The sequence below is a fragment of the Panthera leo genome, chromosome C1 (assembly GCF_018350215.1).
Source record: "Panthera leo isolate Ple1 chromosome C1, P.leo_Ple1_pat1.1, whole genome shotgun sequence".
Taxonomy (NCBI): domain Eukaryota; kingdom Metazoa; phylum Chordata; class Mammalia; order Carnivora; family Felidae; genus Panthera; species Panthera leo.
Genome location: NC_056686.1, coordinates 102,960,529 through 102,983,137, shown reverse-complemented (window position 1 = coordinate 102,983,137; position 22,609 = coordinate 102,960,529). Strand labels below are relative to the sequence as shown.

Genomic DNA, 22,609 nt, shown 5'->3' with positions numbered 1-22,609 from the left:
ATTTCTCCCTCTGTCCAACCCACTTCTACTCCTGTTACAGGTGGGGTCTTGCAAAGCTAATCCCTGTCTCAGATCTCTTTCCCAGGGAATATGGATAAAAGAGTAAATATTGAGACTGTTCCTAGGAAACAGACTCTAAAAACGGATTTCAGAACTGGATCACCAGCCCTTTGGCTGGGTATGAAAGCCTTATTACTGGTGGTTGGTGGAGTCTGTGGTATAGTGGTTTTTAAAGCTATCATCATTAATTGTTCTACCAGCAATTGAGAGGGGTGTTGATCTCTGCTATACTTGTGGATTTATCTACTCCTCCATTCAGTTCTATCAGTTTTTTATGTTCTGTTATTAAATGAATACAGTTAGGCTTGTTATATCTTCTTGAGATATGATAGCCTTCTATCATTACAAATATCCCTCTTTAATCCTGGTTATGTATCTTATTCCGAAGTATACTTTGTTTCCCTTAGTCTTGTTTAGTGATGTGAGTCAGTAAGTTTCACTTTTAGTCTCAGTCATATTTCCATATGCTTCTTTTCTTCTTCCTTGTTCAGGGCCCCGTTTAGATATACCTACCCTGAGAAGCTTCTGAAGACAGAATTTGTTATTACCTCCATTCATGTTGAGCATGGAATTTATTGAGCACAGATTGCATGTGTTTGTTTTAATTGTATTGAGCATGGAGTTTGTATGTATTAGCTTTAATTATGGATTGGCTGCTCATGGGTCAGACATATATCTATTGTCCAAAATATGTGTGTGGGAGTGCAGTGGGAGGGATGATATAACATGACTGTACAGGGCTACTCCTTAGTTAGGGGCCTATGGATGTCTCCCTCCCTTAATGAAAAGTAGACAACATATATATCATTGATGACTAAATATATGATGAACCTAAACTATAAGATGATTCCCCTATAAGATTTACCCATGTTGCTTTTTCCCCAGCTGCTGTTAAGGTGCTCAATCCTTCCAGGGAATCGAAGGACGCACTGGGGTGAGGCCCTCACTTGATTCTGCTCAGCCCTCACCCGCACCATGGCCTCCCTCTCAGAGCTCACCTGCACCTACTTGACCCTCATCGTGCACGGCTATGAGGTGATGGTCACAGAGGCCAAGATCAATGCCCTCATTAAGGCAGCAGGTGTAAATGTTGAACCTTTCTGGCCAGGCTTGCTTGCAAAGGCCCTGGCCAGTATCAACACTGGGGCCTCATCCTCTATGTAGGGGCTGGTCAATCTGCCCCAGCAGCTGATGCTCCACCAGCAAAAGGTCCTGCTCCCTCCACCAGGGCTGCCCCGCCGCCACCTAGGAGAAGAAAGTGGAAGCAAAGAAAGAAGAATCAGAGGAGTCTGATGATGACATATGCTTTGGTTTCTCTGACCAAGCCTCTTCTGTAACCTGTTCAATAAAAAGTCGAACTATTTTTTCAAAAGCCTTATCCATGTTGACGCATGTAGCTCTAGCTTGTGCACATCCTGCTTAATAGTGCATTATATGAATACACTCTAATTTATCCATATTTTGGTAGATATTCATATAGAATATGCCTTTCAAACTGGTATTTAAAATGCTTGTTTATTCTGCCATACAACAAATAAAATAGTGAGGTCATACTTTTAGAAAGAAGTACTAAATGTATGAATTTCTCTCTCTTCTTTCACCATTTCCATCAGGGATAGCTCTTGCATATCTAAATATTATAATTTGTTTGATACCATTTAAAGCTAAGTAGTCTTCCCCCACCTGAAGTGCTTGGTAGTTCAGAATAAAATAATTAAGAGTGGGCTGTAACATGAGACTTTGCAGATATCCTTCTTTTCTGAGTGGGAGTATTGCAAGAGAAATGAAAAAGATGTCCATGGAATACTTATACACAAATGTTTATAGCAGTTTTTTTCATAGTAGACCCAACTGGAAATGACCCAAATTTCTATCAACAAAGTGAATGGATAAATATATTGTGGGATATTTATACAATGGAATACTAATTTGAATTAAAACGTAAAATTATTGTTAACAGAATCTCAAAAACTGTTTTGTTTGTTTCTTTTTTAGAGACAGTGCATGAGCAGGGGAGAGGGGCAGAGAGAGAGAGAGAGATAATTGATCCCATGATCCTGGGATCATGACCCGAGCTGCAACCAAGAGTCTGATGTTCAACCAACTGAGCCACTCAAACGTCCCTGGTCGTATTTGGAAGATAACACCTTCACTAGGTTGTGAAAACTAAGCCAAGTGAAAAGGGGAGTGGGTTAGGGTAAGGCGTGGTTATATTAAACCAGCAAGAACAGGTTTTTGAGGAAGGAACATTTGAAGGAAGATCTTTAGAATGAGAATGAGCCAGACATAAAAAGAGCTAGGGGCAAGTACTTTGGGTTAAAGCAGCAGCAAGTGCAAAAGCCTGGCCACAGGAAAGGTCATGCTTTGTTGAAGAAGGGAGACCCCTTGTGGCTGAAGAGAAGACAATGAGCTAGGTGGAGAGCTGGTATGAGATTAGGCTAGAGACAGAGGCAGGAACTAGATTATGTACAGCTCTACAACCCATGGTAAGGCATATACTTTTGAAATCAGCTTCATAGGGGTACAATATGTAATATTATATATATTATAAATATATATGATTTACTTATGTATTGGGGTAAAATATATATTATATATCGGGGATAATATGTATTATTTATTTGTTATATATAATTTATTTATATATCATATATTGAGGCATCATATGTATTATATACGATAATACATATGTGTGTGTATGTGTGTGTATGTATACACACACATGTATATATATAAATAAGCTCTAGGCCCAACGTGGGGGTTGAACTCATGACCCAAGATCAAGAGTCACATGCTCTACAAACTAAACCAATGAGGTGCCCCTAGGATATAATGTATATTATATATTCATTTTACATATAATAAAAGCACTCATTTTGAAGTATACAGTTTAGTGAGGTTAATTAACAATGTCAAATATGGTTACCTCACATAACCACAATCAAGATCCAAATAAAGAACATTTCCAGTACCCAGAGTATCTCCTTCTTCTTCTTCTTCTTCTTCTTCTTCTTCTTCTTCTTCTTCTTCTTCTTCTTCTTCTTCTTCTTCTTCTTCTTCTATCTTCTTCAGTTTCTTTTGTAAGCTTTCTATAGTTTTCAGTGTATAGATTTTTCACCTCTTTGGTTACAAGAGGTAACCTCTTTGGTTATTCCTAGGTATTTTGTGGGTTTTGGTACAATTGTAAATGGGATCGATTCCTTGATTTCTCTTTCTGTTGCTTCGTTGTTGGTGTATAGGAATGCAACTGAGTTGTTCTTCCTCATTCTGGCCAACCTTCTCCACCCTCAGTCCTAAGCCAACCATTTTCTTTTTTTTTTTTTTTTTTTTTTTTTTTTTGCCGTCTAAAAAAGACCCATTTTATTTTATTTTATTTTATTTTTTTAATTTACATCCAAGTTAGCATATAGTGCAACAATGATTTCAGGAATAGATTCCCTAATGCCCCTTACCCATGTAGCCTATCTCCCCTCCCATAACCCCTCCATTAACCTTCTGTTTGTTCACCATATTTAAGAGTCTCCTATGTTTTGTCCCCCTCCCTGTTTTTTTAATTATTTTTGCTTCCCTTCCCATATGTTCATCTGTTTTGTATCTTAAAGTCCTCATATGAGTGAAGTCATATGATATTTGTCTTTCTCTGACTAATTTCATGTAGCATAATACCCTCTAGTTCCACCCATGTAGTTGCAAATGGCAAGATTTCATTCATTTTGATTGCCGAGTAATACTCCATTTTATATATATATATATATATATATATATATATATATATATATATATACCACATCTTCTTTATCAATTCATCCAGTGATGGACATCTGGGCTCTTTCCATACTTTGGCTATTGTTGATAGTGCTGCTATAAACACTGGTGTGCATGGACCCCTTCTAAACAGCACACATGTATCCCTTGGATATACTAGGGCAATTGCTGGATCATAGGGTAGTTCTATCTTTAATTTTTTGTGGAAGTTCCATACTGTTTTCCAGAGTAGCTGCACCAGTTTGCATTCCCACCAGCAGTGCAAAAGAGATCCTCTTTCTCCGCATCCTCGCCAACATCTGTTGTTGCCTGAGTTGTTAATGTTAGCCATTCTGACACGTGTGAGGTGGTATTTCTTTGCGGTTTTGATTTGTATTTCCCTGATGAGGAGTGATGTTGAGCATTTTTTCATGTGTCGGTTGGCCATCTGGATGTCTTCTTTAGAGAAGTGTCTATTCATGTCTTTTGTCCATTTCTTCACTGGATTATTTGTTTTTTGGGTGTTGACTTTGATAAGTTCTTTATAGATTTTGGATACTAACCCTTTATCTGATATGTCATTTGCAAATATCTTCTCCCATTCCATCAGTTGCTTTTTAGTATTTCTGATTGTTTCCTTCGCTGTGCAGAAGCCTTTATTTTGATGAGGTCCCAATAGTTCATTTTTGCTTTTGTTTCCCTTGCCTCTGGAGACGTGTTGAGTAAGAAGTTGCTGCGGCCAAGGTCAAAGAGGTTTTTGCCTGCTTTCTCCTCGAGGAGTTTGTTGGCTTCCTGTCTTACATTTAGGTCTTTCATTCATTGTGAGTTTATTTTTGTGTATGGTGTAAGAAAGTGGTCCAGTTTCATTTTTCTGCATGCTGCTGTCCAGTTTTCCCAGCACCACTTGCTGAAGAAACTGTCTTTATTCCACTGGATTTTCTTTCCTGCATTGTCAAAGATTAGTTGGCCATACGTTTGTGGGTCCATTTCTGGGTTCTCTATTCTCCCCCATTGATTCTTGTGCCAGTACCATACTGTCTTGATGATTACAGCTTTGTAATACAGCTTGAAGTCCGGGATTGTGATGCCTCCAGCTCTGGTTTTCTTTACCAAGATTTCTTTGGCTATTTGGGGTCTTTTCTGGTTCCATACAAACTTTAGGATGGTTGTTCTAGCTCTGTGAAGAATGCTGGTGTTATTTTGATAGGGATTGCATTGAATATGTACATTGCTTTGGGTAGTATTGACATTTTAACAATATTTGTTCTTCCTATCCAGGAGCATGGAATCTTTTTCTTTTCTTCTTCTTCTTCTTCTTCTTCTTCTTCTTCTTCTTCTTCTTCTTCATCATCATCTTCTTCAGTTTCTTTTGTAAGCTTTCTATAGTTTTCAGTGTATAGATTTTTCACCTCTTTGGTTACAAGAGGTAACCTCTTTGGTTATTCCTAGGTATTTTGTGGGTTTTGGTGCAATTGTAAATGGGATCGATTCCTTGATTTCTCTTTCTGTTGCTTCGTTGTTGGTGTATAGGAATGCAACTGAGTTCTGTGCATTGTTTTTATATCTTGCAACTTTGATGAATTCATGAATCAGTTCTAGCAGTTTTTTGGTGGAGTCTTCTGGGTTTTCCATTTAGAGTATCATGTCATCTGCGAAGAGTGAAAGTTTGACCTCCTCCTGGCCTATTTGGATGTCTTTTATTTCTTTGTGTTGTCTGATTGCTGAAGCTAAGACTTCCGATAGTAGGTTAAATAACAGTGGCGAGAGTGGACAGCCCTATCTTGCTCCTGACCTTAGGTGGAAAACTCTCAGTTTTTCCCCATTGAGGATGATATTAGCGTTGGGTCCTTCATATATCGCTTTTATGATCTTGAGGTATGATCCTTCTATCCCTACTTTCTTGAGGGTTTTTATCAAGAAAGGAGATGTATTTTGTCCAATGCTTTCTCTGCATCTATAGAAAGGATCATGTGGTTCTTGTCCTTTCGTTTTTGATGTGATGTATCACATTGATTGTTTTGTGGATATTGAACCAGCCCTGCATCCCAGGTATAAATCCCACTTGGTCGTGGTGAATAATTTTCCAAAGTATTGTTGGATCCGGTTGGCTAATATTTTGTTGAGGATATTTGCATCCATGTTCATCAGGGAAATTGGTCTTTAGTTCTCCTTTTTCGTGAGGTCTTTGTCTGGTTTTGGAATCAAGGTAATGCTGACTTCATAGAAAGCGTTTGGAAGTTTTCCTTCCATTTCTATTTTTTGGAAGAGCTTCCAAAGAATACGTGTTAAGTCTTCCTTAAATGTTTGGTAGAATTCTCCTGGAAAGTCATTTGGCCCTGGACTCTTGTTTTTTGGGAGATTTTTGATTACTAATTTGATTTGTTTACTGCTTATGGGTCTGCTCAAATTGTCTGTTTCTTCCTGTTTCAAGTTTTGGTAGTGTATATGTTTCTAGGAATTTGTCCATTTCTTACAGATTGCCCATTTTATTGGTGTATAATTGCTCATAATATTCTCTTATTATTGTTTGTATTTCTGCTGTGTTGGTTGTGATCTCTCCTCTTTCATCCTGATTTTGTTTATATGGGTCCTTTCCTTTTTCTTTTAGATCAGTCTGGCTAGTGGTTTATCACTTTTGTTAAGCCTTTCAAAAAACAGCTTCTGGTTTCATTGATTTGTTCTAGTGGGTTTTTTTTTTCTTGTTTCAATAGCATTAATTTCTGCTCTAATCTTTATTATGTCCTGTCTCCTGCTAGTTTGGGGTTTTATTTGCTGTTCTTTTTCCTGCTCTTTAAGGTGAAAGGTTATGTTGTGCGTATCTGAAACTTTTCTTCCTTCTTTAGGAGGGCCTGGATTGCTATGTATGAACTCCTCTTGTGAATTCCTTTGCTGTGTCCCAGAGGTTTTGGGCTGTGGTGTTACCATTTTCATTGGCTTCCATGTACTTTTTAATTTCCTCTTTAACTTCTTTGTTAGCCTATTCATTCTTTAGTAGGATGCTCTTTAGTCTCCAAGTATTTCTTATCTTTCCACATTTTTTCTTGTGGTTGATTTCGAGTTTCATAGCATTGTGGTCTGAAAATATGCACGGTGTGATCTTGATCTTTTAGTACTTGTTGGGGGATGATTTGTGTCCCAGCATGTGGTCTATTCTGGAGAATGTTCCATGTGCATTGGAAAAGAATGTGTATTCCACTGCTTTAGGATCAAATGTTCTGAATCTATCTGTTAAGTCTAAATGGTTCAGTGTGTCATTCAAAGCCATTGTTTCTTTGTTGATTTTCTGTTTAGATGATCTGTCCATTGTTGTAAGTGGAGTGTTGAAGTCCCCTACTATTATGGTATTATATACCATATGAGTTTCTTTATGTTTGTGATGAATTGATTTATATATTTGGGTGCTGCCACATTTGGAGCATAAATGTTTACAATTGTTAGGTCTTCTTGGTGGATAGACCCCTTAATTATGATATGCTTTTCTTCATCTCTTGTTACAGTCTTTATTTTAAAGTCTAGATTGACTGATAGAAGTATGGCTACTCTGGCTTTCTTTTGGAGACCAGTAGCATGATAGATGGTTCTTCATCCCCTTACTTTCAATCTGAAGGTGACTTTAGGTCTAAGTGGGTCTCTTGTAAACAGCATATAGATGTATCTTATTTCTTATCCATTCTGTTACCGTATGTCTTTTGATTGGAGCATTTAGTCCATTGACGTTTAGAGTGAGTACTAAAAGATAGGAATTTATTGCCATTATGTTGCTTGTAGACATGGAGTTTCTGGTGGTGTACTCTGGTCCTCTCTAGTCTTTGTTGCTTTTGGTATTTATTTTTATTTATTTATTTATTTATTTATTTATTTATTTATTTATTCATTTGCACCTTTTCTCCCCTCAGAAAGTCCCCCTTAATATTTCTTGCAGGGCTGGTTTAGTCGTCACGAACTCCTTTAAATTTTATTTGTCTGGGAAACTTTTTTTTTTAAATTCTTTTTAATGTTTATTTTTGAGAGAGACAAAGACAGAATGTGAGTGGGTTAGGGTCAGAGAGAGAGAGGGAGACACAGAATCTGAAGCAGGGTCCAGGCTCCAAGCTGTCAGCACAGAGCCCAATGCAGGGCTTGAATTCATGAGCTGTGAGATCATGACCTGACCCAAAGTCGGATGCTCAACCGACTGAGCCACCCAGGCACCCCTGTCTGGGAAACCTTTAATCTCTCATTCTATTTTAAATGACAGTCTTGCTGGATAAAAAATTCTTGGCTACGTATTTTTCTGATTCAGCACGTTGAATATATCCTGCCACTCCTCTCTGGTCTGCCAAGTGTCTGTGGATAGGTCTGCTGCAAACCTGATCTGTCTTCCCTTGTAGGTGAAGGACTTTTTCTCCATTGCTGCTTTCATGACTCTTTCCTCACCTGAGTTATTTTGTGAATTTTACTATGATATGCCTTGTTGATGGTCGGTTTTTGTTGAATCTAATGGGAGTCATCTGTGTTGCCTGGTTTTTTTTTTCAATATATGAAATTCATTGTCAAATTGGTTTCCATACAACACCCAGTGCTCATCCCAAAAGGTGCCCTCCTCAATACCCATCACCCACCCTTCCCTCCCTCCCACCCCCCAAAACCCTCAGTTTGTTCTCAGTTTTTAAGAGTCTCTTATGCTTTGGCTCTCTCCCACTCTAACCTCTTTTTTTTTTTTCCTTCCCCTCCCCCATGGGTTTCTGTTAAGTTTCTCAGGATCCACATAAGAGTGAAAACATATGGTATCTGTCTTTCTCTGTATGGCTTATTTCACTTAGCATCACACTCTCCAGTTCCATCCATGTTGCTACTAAGGGCCATATTTCATTCTTTCTCATTGCCACGTAGTACTCCATTGTGTATATAAACCACAATTTCTTTATCCATTCATCAGTTGATGGACATTTAGGCTCTTTCCATAATTTGGCTATTGTAGAGAGTCCTGCTATAAACATTGCGACAAGTGCCCCTATGCATCAGTACTCCTGTATCCCTTGGATAAATTCCTAGCAGTGCTATTGCTGGGTCATAGGTCTATTTTCAATTTTCTGAGGAACCTCCACACTGTTTTCCAGAGTGGCTGCACCAATTTGCATTCCCACCAACAGTGCAAGAGGGCTCCCGTTTCTCCACATCCTCTCCAGCATCTATAGTCTCCTGATTTGTTCATTTTGGCCACTCTGACTGGCGTGAGGTGATATCTGAGTGTGGTTTTGATTTGTATTTCCCTGATAAGGAGCGACGTTGAGCATCTTTTCTGTGCTTCCTGGATTTTGATGTCTGTGTCTTTTCCGAAGTTAGGAAAGCTTTCCACTAAAATTTTCTAACATAACCCTTCCACCTCTTTTTCTCTCTTTTCATCTTCTGACACCCCTATGATTCTGATGTTGTTCCTTTATAATGAATCACTGATTTCTCTAATTCTTAAATTGTACTCTTTTGCCCTTAGTCTTCCTCTTTTTTTCTGCTTCATTATTCTCCATAAGTTTGTCCTGTATATCACTGATTCTCTGCTCTGCCCCATCCATCCTTGGGGCCATGGCGTCCATTTGAGATTGCAGCTCAGTTATAGCATTTTTTATTTCATCCAGACTAGATTTTACTTCTTTTATCTTTGCAGAAAGGAATTCTGATCTATTTTCAACTCTATCTGGTATTCTTATTATCGTGATTCTAAAGTCTGGTTCAGACATGTTGCTTGTATCTGTGTTGGTTAAGTCGCTGGCTGTCGTTTCTTCCTGCTCTTTCTTTTGGGGTGAATTCCTTCATTTCATCATTTTGAAGGGAGAAAAGGAATTAATGACATAAAAAAATTAAAATAAAAAAATTAAAATGAAAAAATTAAAAACAACACACACACAAATCAAATAAATGATGCTAGATCCTAGGTATGTTTTGGTCTGGGTTTTGAAAATGGCTTGATAGATTAGAGAAAAAAGGGGAAAGGGAAAAAAAGGAAATTATTTGAAAATTTGAAAACATGGATACACTGAAATACAATAAAATGAAATGATGGAAGTAAAAGGAACTTGAAAAAATCACATAAAAGTAAAAAATATAGTAGAAAAAAGTAATGAAAAATATGTTTAATAAAAATTGAAAATAAAAATAATTTGTTGCCTTTCTGTATTCAAGAAAAAGAGAAAAAAATGGAATAGATGGAATAATGAACAGATTGAAATACGATTGAAATTACTTTGTTTTCCCCTTGAAGTCAAACTATGAAGCACTTTATAGTCCGTAAACTAAGCAGGTGGAGAGACTTGTGTTCCTAAAGACAAAGGTTGGCCCAATTGGATGGGGCTTAGTGTAATGGCTCCATTCTCCACTAAATGGCACTGCTCAGCTTACTGGGGTGGATTATTCAGACGCTTGTAGGTGTGTATGCGCATGTGTGGGAGCTGTGAAAACGGCGTCACCCACCTATCCAGTCTCTAGTATCAGAGTGCTGTTCTTCCCGATCAGTGATCGTGCACCCGTCCTTTGTCTCTAGCTTCTGTCTAGCTCCCGCTTTTACACTGTCCGTGACCAAGCCGTCAGGTTGCCAGGTGGCTCCTCCCTCCTGAGCTTTATCTCAGATGCAGCTGTTTTTCCTGACTCCTTACTTCTGAAGGACCGTGGCTTTGACCGCTCAGACCTTCTGGGGGAGGGTCTCACCGAGCACTGGCTGGGTGCTGGTTGGTCGCGCCCAGGAACATTTGCAAGACCGTGCTGCTGCTGATGCCCAGAGACTGTGGCCGGTGCCAGCCTGCCCCAGAAAAAGTTCACGTGATGGTGTAGCAGCAGCGTTTCAGGGATTATGGAAAATCACAACATACATCTGGTGCCAGGCTTCACTCCCAGAGACCTTGTTCCAGCACCAGCAAATGTGGTTGTTCTCCCGGGTCCACTGGGGCCTTTGCCTGTATGGGGGGGCCACACCGTGTCTACCAGATGTCCTCCCAGCAGGGGAACCACCTCTCCCGGGGTGGCCTGAAAAGCCCCGGATCCCACTCTGCTCCTGGGGATTTGCCCTTCCCACCAGAGCACTGCCAGGTATCGAGCTGTGGAGTTTCAGACTCTGCACTCCCTCTGTTTATAGTCTTAATGGAATTTAAACCTCTCCTTTTTCCTTTCTCCCTTTTTTTCAGTCCCTGCGGCTGTTTCCTTTTTTCCATTTTCTCTCCAGATGCTTGGGGGGGAGGGGTGCTTTTCCCATATTCTCATCCCCCCCCCCCCACTTCGTACTCTCTCCACAAGCAGAAACAGCTTCCTGCTCTCTGCGGCTTCTCTCTCCCCCAGTTCACTTCTCCACGTTGTATACCTGCTGAGTTCTGTGGTTCAGGCTGTGCAGATTGTTGTGTTAACCCTAAAATGAGTTTTCTAGGTGTGCAGGATGGTTTAGTATTGATCTGGCTGTATTTCATGGATGCAAGACACACGCACACAAAACTTCCATGCTGTTCTGCCAACTTGGCTCCTCCCTAAACCAACCACTTTCTTATTTCTATTATTATTGATTGGTTTTGCCTATTCTAGAATTTCATATAAAGGGAATCATAAGGAAGGTACTCTTTCATGTCTAGGGTCCTTATCTCAGTACAAAGATGCCAATACAGTTCAATAAGAAAGGGATAATCTTTTCAACAAAGAGTGCTGGAATGATTTTATATCTGTAAGGAGAAAAACCAACCTCAGCTCTTACCTCACACCATACTCAAGACTTAATTCAAATTTATTTGTGGACCTAAGTAAGCATGGTAAAGCTATAATCTCATAACTCAGTGGCAGGCAAAGATTTCCTAGTTTGGACACTAAACAAGACAAGACCATTTACAATAAAATTGAACTTCATCAAAATTCAAAACCTCTAAAATTTCTGCTCTTCACAAGACACTAAATAAAATGAAAAAGCAAGCCACAGGCTGGGAGAAAATATTCACAGTATATATCTCCAACAAAGCATGTATGGAATATATAAAGAAGTCTTACAGCTAAGTAATAAGACAAAAATCTAATAAAACTGGGCAGGAGATCTGAACAGGCCCTTCGCAAAAGAAGACACATGAATGGCCAGCAGGCACAGGAAAAGATGCTCTATATCTTGAGTTCCTAGAAAAGCAAAAAATTAAAACTATAATGAGATATCAACATACACCCAATAGAATCACTAAAATTAAAAAATATTGACAGTAACAAGTATGGGCAAGAATGTGGAGCAACCGGAATGCTCATATATTGCTAGTGGCTGTGAGGACTAGAGCAACTGCTGTGGAAAACAGTTTGGTGGTTTCTTATAAAAATATACCTACTGTATGCCCAGGAATTTAATTCCACTTTATCTCTACTATTTATTAGCTACGCTTCGTTGTTGTCGTTGTTAAGGGTTGCTCTAAGGTTTACAATACGCAGTTACTTTATTATAATCTACCTTAGAATGCTATTATCCTACTTCACAAATAATGTCTGACCCTTACAACAGGGTGCTTTCCCATCCTTTGTGCTGTTGGCATCACACATTTATTTTATCTCTATGTTTGCTATAGAACCCATAATACATTGTTAATGGTTTTGCTCTCAATATCCATTATATTTGAAAGAAATAAAACAATGACAAAGAACATTGTTTTAAATTTTTTTAAATGTTTGTTTATTTTTGAGAGAGAGAGAGAGAGAGAGAGAGAGCAGGGGAGGGGCAGAGGCAGAGGGAGATCCAGAATCCGAAGTAGGCTCCTGGCTCCCAGCTATCAGCATACAGCCTGATGAGGGGCTCAAACTCACAAACTAGGAGATCATGACCTAAGCCAGAATCAGACGCTTAATTGATTGAGCCACGCAGGTGCCACACAAAGAAAATTGTTTTAATATTTACTCATATATATACCATTTCCAGCATTTTCATTACATGGATTAATCCAATTTTCACCTGGTGTCCTTTTTTGTTTAACATTTCTTGTTCACACTGGCTGATGATGAATCCTCCTAATTGTTTTTTTATCTGTTCACCTTTACTTTTTAAATTACCAATAACTTACTTATATGACTTAATATAATGCTGTCTAGATAGTAGGCTTTTAATAAAGGTATTTGACTTTCACATATGCATTAAATGGGCTTTTAATAATCTTCCATTAGTCAGAAAAAGCAAATTGTTTTCATAATTATTGCAAAGTAGAATCTTATTTTGAGATACTAATTATTTCCGATTATTATTAATTAAGTAACTAAGGGATGGCACCTTGAGAAGAAGATTGGTGAGGCAGAAAAACTGAGAGATTTCTTGTTATTTTGTAAACATAAAATATTCGGGAGTGAACTTTTTTTTTAAAGATTTTATTTTTTTAAGCAATCTCTACACCCAATGTAAGACTCAAACTCACAACCCTGAGATCAAGAGTCATGTGCTTTCCCAACCAAGCCAGCCAGGCACCCAGGTAGTGAGTTTAGTGATCACCAGATTGATAGACTAGTAGGTGAAACTGATTCTATTATAAATCCCAGAGAAAACAATTGATTCTTTAAAATGTGCACGTTTTGTTCTCAAAAAGGGCACAACTGTAATATATTATATTGCCAGACAGATGTAGATGCTTATCGACCAATTTAGACACGTAGAAATGCTAAGAAGGAATTAGGTAAAAGTTGTCACTTAAACTGAGACTCTTAGACTCCTGCAAAAACTGTATCAGAGGGACTTCCGCATTAATACTCAGGAGTTTTTTTTCTTGAACTAGTTTCACAGTGGAGAGAGGCTTTTTCTTTAAAAGTGCACTTAAAAGATGTTTATTTACTACACTTGTTTTTATTTACATTTCTGTAATAAAAATATATGTATATAAATACAATGTATAACGTTACTATCATATATAACGTAAAATATATATTAGAATACATATAATATACAAATGTATATTTATATATCTGCTGTATAAATATAGCAAAAAATGTGCCATGATGAGACCTTTAGACTTCAGAAAGATGACTGTCATTATTGTCAAAACAAGGAGTAAAAGCTGTGGGGTGTGGGGTGGAATGGGAAAGAGGATGGTAAAAAAAAATCAACTGAGCAATTAAATGTAATTTGGGTCAAGAATAAACATTTTCTGAGGGCTTACTCTGTGCCTACAGGAAGATCTGTCTTTCAGGAGTTTATGATTCACTCAGGGAAACACCTAAGTGATAATTATAGTGAAAATGTGTTCAGCTTTATTCTTGAAAAATATTTTGGGGCGCCTGGGTGGCTCAGTCGGTTAAGCGTCTGACTTCGGTTCAGGTCATGATCTCACAGTTCGTGAGTTCGAGCCCCGTGTCGGGCTCTGTGCTGACAGCTCAGAGCCTGGAGCCTGCTTCACGTTCCGTGTCTCCCTCTCTCTCTCTGCCCCTTCCCTGCTCATGCTCTGTCTCTCTCTGTCTCAAAAATAAATAAACATTAAAAAAATTAAAAAAAAAAGAAAGAAAAATATTTTTCACTGGATATAAATTTCTTGGCTGACAATTTTTCTAGAACTTTAAAGATATTATCCCATTGTCTCTGGCTTGCACAGTTTTTGAAAAGACATCTATGATAATTCTTATCTTTGTGTCTTTTCCTATTGTTGCTTTCAAACTTTCTGTTTATCGGATTCTCTCTTTTTTTTTTTTTTATCACCTGGATCATGATATAAGTGATATGTGTGTGTTTATATCCTGCTTGTAGTTCATTGGATTTCCTTGATATGTGGGTTGATAATTTCATACAATTTAGAAACTGTTTGCTCATTAGTTTTCCAAATACCTTTTCTGTTCCCCTTCTCTCTCTTCTACAGGGATTCTAATTACCTGTACATTCAATCACTTGATAATTATGTCACAAATTCCTAAAGCTTTGGGTTTTCTTCCAGCCTTTTTCCTTCTGTGCTTCATCTTGCACTGTTTCTATTGGGATGTAAGTTTACTGATCTTTTCTTCTGTAGTTTTTTTTTTTAATGTTTATTTATTTTTGAGAGAGACAGAGACAGAGTGCAAGTGGGGGAGGGGCAGATGAGAGAGGGAGACACAGAATCCAAAGCAGGCTCCAGGCTCTGAGCTGTCAGCACAGAGCCTGATGTGGAGCTCGAACTCATGAACTGGGAGATCATGACCTGAGCTGAAGTCGGATGCTTAACTGACTGAGCCACCCAAGCGCCCCTCTTCTGTAGTTTTTAACTTAATATTAGTCTCACAGTGAACTTTCTCTCAGATATGGTATTTTTATCTTTAGAAGAAGTTTTATTTGGTTCCTTTTTATGTCTTCCATTGCCCTCCTCATTATGTTCATACTTTCTTTTACATTATGGAACATATGGAACATATTTATAATAGCTGCTATAATGTCTTTATTTGCTAAGTATATCATCTCTGTCATTTTTGGATCTGTTTATAGTGACTGTTTTTGTCCTGAAACTGCATTTTTCTCCTTCATCTTACATATGGCAAATTTTTAATTGGATGCTGGAAGTAATGAATATTATATTCTTGAGTTCTATCTTTTGTTACATTTCTTTACAGAATATTTGATTTTTTTTCCTGTCGATCAGTTTAGTTAGTTGCAGATCAATTTGATTCTTTCAAGGCCCTTCATGAAGTTCTTTAAGTCAGGTCTAGAGACCTTCAGGGCTAATTTAGTTACACTTCTTCTTCTTCTTCTTCCCTTTTTTTTTTTTTTAAAGTAGGCTCTATGCTCAACGTGGGGCTTGAACTCACAACCCTGAGATTAAGAGTCCCATGCTCTACCAACTGTGCCAGCCAGCACCCCAAATTAAGCTACACTTCTTTTTTTTTTAAGTTTATTTATTTTGAGAGAGAGAGCAAGTGGGGGAGGGGAAGAGAGAGAGAGGGAGAGAGAGACTCCCAAGCAGGCTCCACACTGTCAGTGCAAAGCCCGATGCAGGGCTCAAACTCACAAACCGTGAGACCATGACCTGAGCCAAAACCAAGTGTCAGATACTTAACTGACTGAGCCACCCAGGCGCCCCTGAAGCTACACTTCTAAGGTATGGCCATTCTGGTATCTCTACTGACTGCCCTGTGTATCCATGGATGTCTCTATGTTTCCCATAGTGGAAACTGGAATGATTTTTGGATCTGGGAATAATTTGGCTTCTTGTTGTTTGTATCTACCTGGTAATTGGTCTTCCCCACAGGTTCCTGCTTAACTTCATGAGGTTTCTCCCTATGTACACACGGATCAGCATTCAGTCAAAGACTCAAGGAGATGCTGATGTAAATTTCTGGAATTCTTTGTCTGCATCACTGCTTCCTTTTAATATCTTGCCCCATGAATTCTAGTGCTCTTAACCTCCCCATACTCCTCTGTCTCCTCAAAAGAATGAGATGGGCTCAAAAGATTGGGCTTTGTTTGGATTCTCCTTCCCTCTACTACAGTTGGGAAATTACCCCTTGGCAGGAAGTCTTGAAATGGTAGAGCCTACTTTGTTTTCCTTTTCTTAGGGACCCCTGTACTGCCTCTTGTCCAATGTCTGAAAATGGTTGTTTCTGATATTTTTACAGGTTTTTTTTTTACTTCTAATTACATACACTCTTACCCATGCATGACTGGAGGAGTAAACCCAGGAATACTTATATTTCATTCTAAGAGAAATACACATAAAAAGTGTTGTGTTTTTTTGAGTGAAAGCAGAGGAGTATTTGATGTCTTGTTTATATTTTTCAAAGTATCATTTTAATTACCTTGTAGAAAAAAATTGGAGTGAAGTAAGAGTGGAATCAAAAAAACAAGTGAAAGAATAGTGCTGGAATCTTAGGAAGAGCTGTTAGTGGCTAGGTCCAGGTTTGTGGTGAGGTCAATGAGATAGAAACACAGGACTCAGTCATAGATTGACTGTTCAGCGTGGTTTGGGAATTGCATGATGGTAGAGGATGAATAGAAGGTCAGATAAAAGGCAGGGAGAATCAAGACCTTTATTTTGAACATAGTATGTTTGTGAGGCCTATTAGACATCTAAGAGGAGATATCAGTAGGCAATCACATCTGTAAGTCACAAGCTCAGGAGCAATGTATAGACCAGAGATACACATTTGAGATTTGTAGGCATGTGGTTTTTTTAGTTATGAGAATGGATAAAGCCATACAAAGGAGGTGGGTTGTTAAAGTACTAAAACTTGACAGCCTCTCAGGTAGATCATGCGATAGATTCTTAGTTTATTTGTAAATATCCATCTCTAGAAAAGGAGAGAAGGTCAAGCAGATATCGGCCTTTTTGGGGGAATGTTCAGTGCAGACTGATTCGGTAGTGGACATGCAGCGGATGTTCAAGAAGCTCAGGTTCCTGAGGGAATAATTCATTACAGTGTGGAAGGCAGGACTGACTGTTACTATGAGTGTGTTTCCCAGGAGAGTTGTCAGATAAATAACCAAGAAGACCAGGAAGAACACGCCCTGTAGTTTGGATGGTTGGAAAACCCTAAAAAAATGAATTCAGTCACAACTGATTGATTGTTCATTGCCAATGGTGTCACAGCTACAAAACAATGAGAAAAAGAAACCATAATAAAATGAACCCCAAATGGGTTTGTAAACATACGGGTTGTATCAAACTGTTTTGGGTGAAAGCAGCCTGGACTGTGGGGGGAAGTGTGCAGGGCTGTCCTCAGGGAGACCATCCCAGCTCCTCGCCAGACAGACCTTGCCCGCTCAAGCCCAGGCACCTCCTTCAGGGGCTTCTGGCTGCCAGAGGGTAAGAATAAGTGCAGACTTGATCCAAATCTGCGTGAGTCTCTGCGTTAGAGTGAGCTCATTTCTCACCAGCTAAGCAAAACCTCCCTCCTGCCATTGTTTTCACTATATTATTTAAATGTATTTATATAAAGGTCTTTTTATTACTATTAATATAATAAATGTTTATGGATAAAAATAATACCAAAAAGATGCTTACCGCCCACAGAATCAGTTTTATTTCAATGTATTTCTTTCTATTCTTATTCTCTTTTTTTCTTCCCTTCTCCCCTCAGCCATTCTCTTTCTCTGTGTCTCTGTATTTATAGCTGTATGTATATACATACATATATGCACCTATAGCTTCACAAAATAGAAATCTTAGTTTATATTCCACTTTGTATCTTTTTTTTTAGTATTGTCATAGCACAAACATTTTCCTATAGCTTTCAGTGTATTTGAATGTACAATTTCTAATGGCTGCATAACATTATATTATGTGGAAGTATATATTAAAATGTATTTAATTAATCTCGTATTGTTGAACATTTACATTGCTTTCATGATTTTGTCATTATAGAAATACTATGATAAGCATCTTTTACATAATTATATTTGATCCTTTGCTAATTTCTTCAAGATGAATGTTTAAGTTCTGTGCTTTTTAACAGATTTCTTGAGAATTTTTTTGAGGGGAGCAATTTCTCTTTTGTATGGAGTTTATCTTTCTTAATAAGATTAATTCTGTTTTTAGAGTTCATTATGTATTCAGAATTCTTTTAAATGTCCCCTTTATTTATTTTTCTTTTCTTTTTTAGTTAACATACAGTGTAGTCTTGGCTTCAGAAGTAGAACCCAGTGATTCATCTCTTACATATGACACCCCGTGCTCATCCCAACAAGTGCCCTCCTTGGGCCCGTCACCCATTTAGCCCTTCTCCCACCCCCACCCCTCTAGCAACCCTCAGTTTGTTCTCTGTATTTAAGTGTCTCTGATGGTTTGCCTCCTTCTCTGTTTTTATCTTATTTTTCCTTCCCTTCTCCTGTGTTCATCTGTTGAGTTTCTCAAATTCTACATATGAGTGAAATCATATGATATCTGTCTTTCTCTTGGCTTATTTCGCTTAGCATAATACGCTCTAGTTCCATCCACATTAGTATTCAGAAATTTCAATCAACCCATTAGTTTTAGGACAATTTCTTTGATATATTTCCTCATTGCTAAAACTGTTGTTAAACCAAGACTTACCCTCTATCAAATATTTTGTATTTCCTAGGGGAAGAATCAAAATGATCACCAACTTTCTATTATTCATTTAAACTTTGAGCCAATACCGGGTTCTTTCCCAGAGCATCTGTTCTAGATTCGGAGTGAGTGAACTGTAGTGGAAAGAGCAGACTTTGTTGTCAGGTAGATTTGAATCCCAGCTTTGCCCCTCTAATCCTAGACAAGTGATTGCTGTAATCTCTCTGTGTACGTCTCAGTTTATTTATCTAAATGATAAAGATCATTGTATCCATCCCATAAGTTTTTTTTAAGAAGGACTAAATTTGATTATCTATTAGTCCATGTAAAAATCCCTTAAGATACATGTGTTCCTCAGATGTATCTTCCAAATGTTTCCCACCTGTGTTCTTATCAGATCTACTGCTAACCCCCTAGTCCAGGCTACCATCACCTGCCTCTTGGACTGTGCAACAGCCTCCTCACTGACCTCCCAGCCTCCACTCTTGCCTCTATTAGTCTATTCTCCTTACTGAAGCCAGAGTGACTCTTTTTTAAAATTTTGTTTTGTTTTTTAATTTATTTGAGAGAGAGACAGAGAACACAAAAGGGGGAGAGAGGGGCAGAAGGAGAAAGAGAATCTCAAAGCTCTGTGCTCAGTGTGAAGTCCAATGCAGGGCTCAATCCCATGACCCTGGGATGGGCCCCCAACATAACAGTGGTTAAACTTACGATTTTTCGACTCTACAATGGTGTGAAATCAATAGGCATTCAGTAGAAACTGTACTTCAGGTTGTGAATTTTGGTCTTTTCCAGGGGTAGTGATATGCAGTACTGTTCTCTCTCATGATGCTGGGGCGGGGGGGGGGGGGGCCCGCAGCTCCCAGTCAGCCAGGCAGTGTACAAACAACCATTCTGTACCCATGGAACCATTCTGTTTTTCACTTTCAGTACAGTATTCACTAAATTACATGAGATCTTCAATACTTCATTTTAAACAGGCTTTGTCCAACTGTGGGCTAATGTGTTCTGAGCACACTTAAGGTAGGCTAGGCTAAGCTAGGATGTTCAGTAGTTTGGGAGTGTTAAATGCATTTTGACTTACAATATTTTCAATTTACAATGAGTTTATTGGGGTGTAACCCCATCGTAAGTCAAGGATGATGTGTAGATACAAATCCTGCTGTCCCACTTCCAGTGCTTTCTCATCACACAAGGAGAAAGCCTCGAATGTCCTGGCCTCTGAGGTCTGTGTGATCTGGCCCCTGACTACTCAGACATTAATTCTTACCCCTTGTCTTTGTCTCACTTGGTTTCATCCCCCCTAGGCTTGTTGCTGTTTTCAACTACATCAAGCATGTTCCCACTGTTTTTTTCATATATACAATGCAAATTTATTCAGTCTTTAAAAAGAAAGACATACTGCCTTTTGCAACAATGCAGATGAACTTTGGGGACAATATGCTAAGTGAAATAACCCAGACACAGAAAGTAAAAAATCAAACAAACTTCATGATATCACTTACATGTGGCATCTTAAAAAGTTGAGTGCATTGAAGCAGAGGGTAGAACAGTGGTTATGAATGTCAGGGAGGTGGGGGAAACATGGAGATGTTGGTCAATGGGTATGAAGTAACAGTTATATATGATGAGTAAGTCTTGAGATCTAAAGTACAACATGGTGACTCTGGGTCATAAAACTGTATTGAATAGTACAGTTTTACAAAGAAAGAATATTTCAGATGCTCTTATAAAAATGGTAACAATGTAAGGATGTACATAATTATTAGAAATAAAATAAGATAAAGACATATGTATAACATAGGTTTTTAAGAGAGCTACTAAGCATGTTCCCATTTGCTGTCCCCTCTGCCTAGAATTTTTCCCCTAGATATTTGCACAATTTATTCCCCTTTCCCTCTCTCCTCCTTTGTCACCTCCTTGGAGAGGGGTGCCCTACCTTCTCAACTGTAAGAGAATTCCTTGTTATCCCCTTAGTTTATTCATTTCTCTTTATGACACTAACCATTATCTGACATTTAATAAGACATAGAGATGTATATTTAATTTCTGTCTTCCCAACCAGAATATAAACTCTGTGAGGCCATCTCCTTAATTTTGTTCACCCCTCCAGTCTTAATGCCTAGTGTGATATCTGGCATACTGAAAGGTGCTCAATACATTTTCTTGAATAAATGCATGAAGGAACAAGTAAATCAATGTATGTTTTTAAAATTATTTTGGGATCCAGTACATTTTTGGGGGATAAAACCCTAGATTAATTCATTTCTATTTTATCTAACTCTATCTAGTCTAGTCTTCCTGGGTACCCCTCCTTTATTTTAGCAAAGCTGTCATTTTTCACGTGTATTTTTCCCCCAAATTTTTATTTAAATTTACTTAGTTAATATATTAGTTTCAGGAGTTGGTTTCAGGGGTAGAATTTAGTGATTTATCACTTACATGTAACATCCAATTCTCAAAATAACAAGTGCCCTTCTTAATATCCATCACCCATTTAGCCCATCCCCCACCCACATTCCTCCATCAACCCTCAGTTTGTTCTCTATTGTTAAGAGTCTCTCTTATGGTTTATCTCCCCCTTTTCCCCCTTTTCCATATGTTCATCTGTTTTGTTTCTTAAATTCCACATATTGAGTGAAACCATATGGTATTTGTCTAACTTATTTCACTTAGCATAATACACTCTAGCTCCACCCAAGTCATTGCAAATGGCAAGATCTCATTCTTTTTGATGACTGATTAATATTCCATTGTGTGTGTGTGTGTGTGTGTGTGTGTGTGTGTGTGTGTATGTGTATGTCACATTTTCTTTATCCACTCATCAGTTGGTGGACATTTGGGCTCTTTCCATAACTTAGCTATTGTTGATGATGCTACTATAAACACTGGGTAACATGTACCCCTTTGAATCTGTATTTTTGTTTCCTTTAGGTAAATATCTAGTAGTGCAATTGCTGGGTTTTAAGGTAGTTCTATTTTTTACTTTTTCAGGAACCTTCATACAGTTTTCCAGAAAACTGGCTGTATCAGTTTGTATTCCCACCAACAGTGTAGGAGGGTTCCCCTTTCTCTGAATCCTTGCCAACATCTGTTGTTTCCTGTATTCTTAATTTTAGCCATTCTGACAGGTGTAAGGTGGTATCTCATCATGGTTTTGATTTGTATTTACCTGATGATGAGTGATGTTGAGCATCTTCTCATGTGTGTGTTAGCCATCTGGATGTCTTCTTTGGAAAAATGTCTATTCATGTCTTCTGCCCATTTCTTAACTGGATTATTTGTTTTTTGGGTGCTGAGTTTGATTAAGTTCTATATATATTTTGGATACTAACCCTTTATCAGATATATCATTTGCAAATATCTTCTCCCATTCTGTAAATCGCCTTTTAAGTTTTGTTGATTGTTTTCTTTGCTGTGCAGAATTTTTTTATCTTGATGAAGTCTCAAGAGTTCATTTTTTTAAAACAAATTTTTTTTAACGTTTTATTTATTTTCGAGACGGGGAGAGACAGAGCATGAATAGGGGAGGGTCAGAGAGAGGGAGACACAGAATCTGAAACAGGCTCCAGGCTCTGAGCTGTCAGCACAGAGCCCGATGCAGGGCTCGAACTCACGGACTGTGAGATCATGACCTGAGCCGAAGCCAGCCGCTTAACTGACTGAGCCACCCAGGCGCCCCTCAAGAGTTCATTTTTGCTTTTGTTTGCCTTGTTTTTGGCAACATGTCTAGTAAGAAGTTGCTCTGGCTGAGGTCAAAGAGGTTGATGCCCATGCTTTCCTCTAGGATTTTAATGGTTTCCTGTCTCACATTTAGGTCTTTCAACCATTTTGAATTTATTTTTGTGTATGGTGTAAGAAAG

General features: G+C 38.3%; 1 pseudogene; it reads left to right on the top strand.

Annotated features, from left to right (window-relative positions):
* The first annotated feature begins 1,035 nt into the window (after window positions 1–1,035).
* Window positions 1,036–1,483, top strand: LOC122225960 (annotated as a pseudogene).
* The last annotated feature ends 21,126 nt before the right edge of the window (window positions 1,484–22,609 follow it).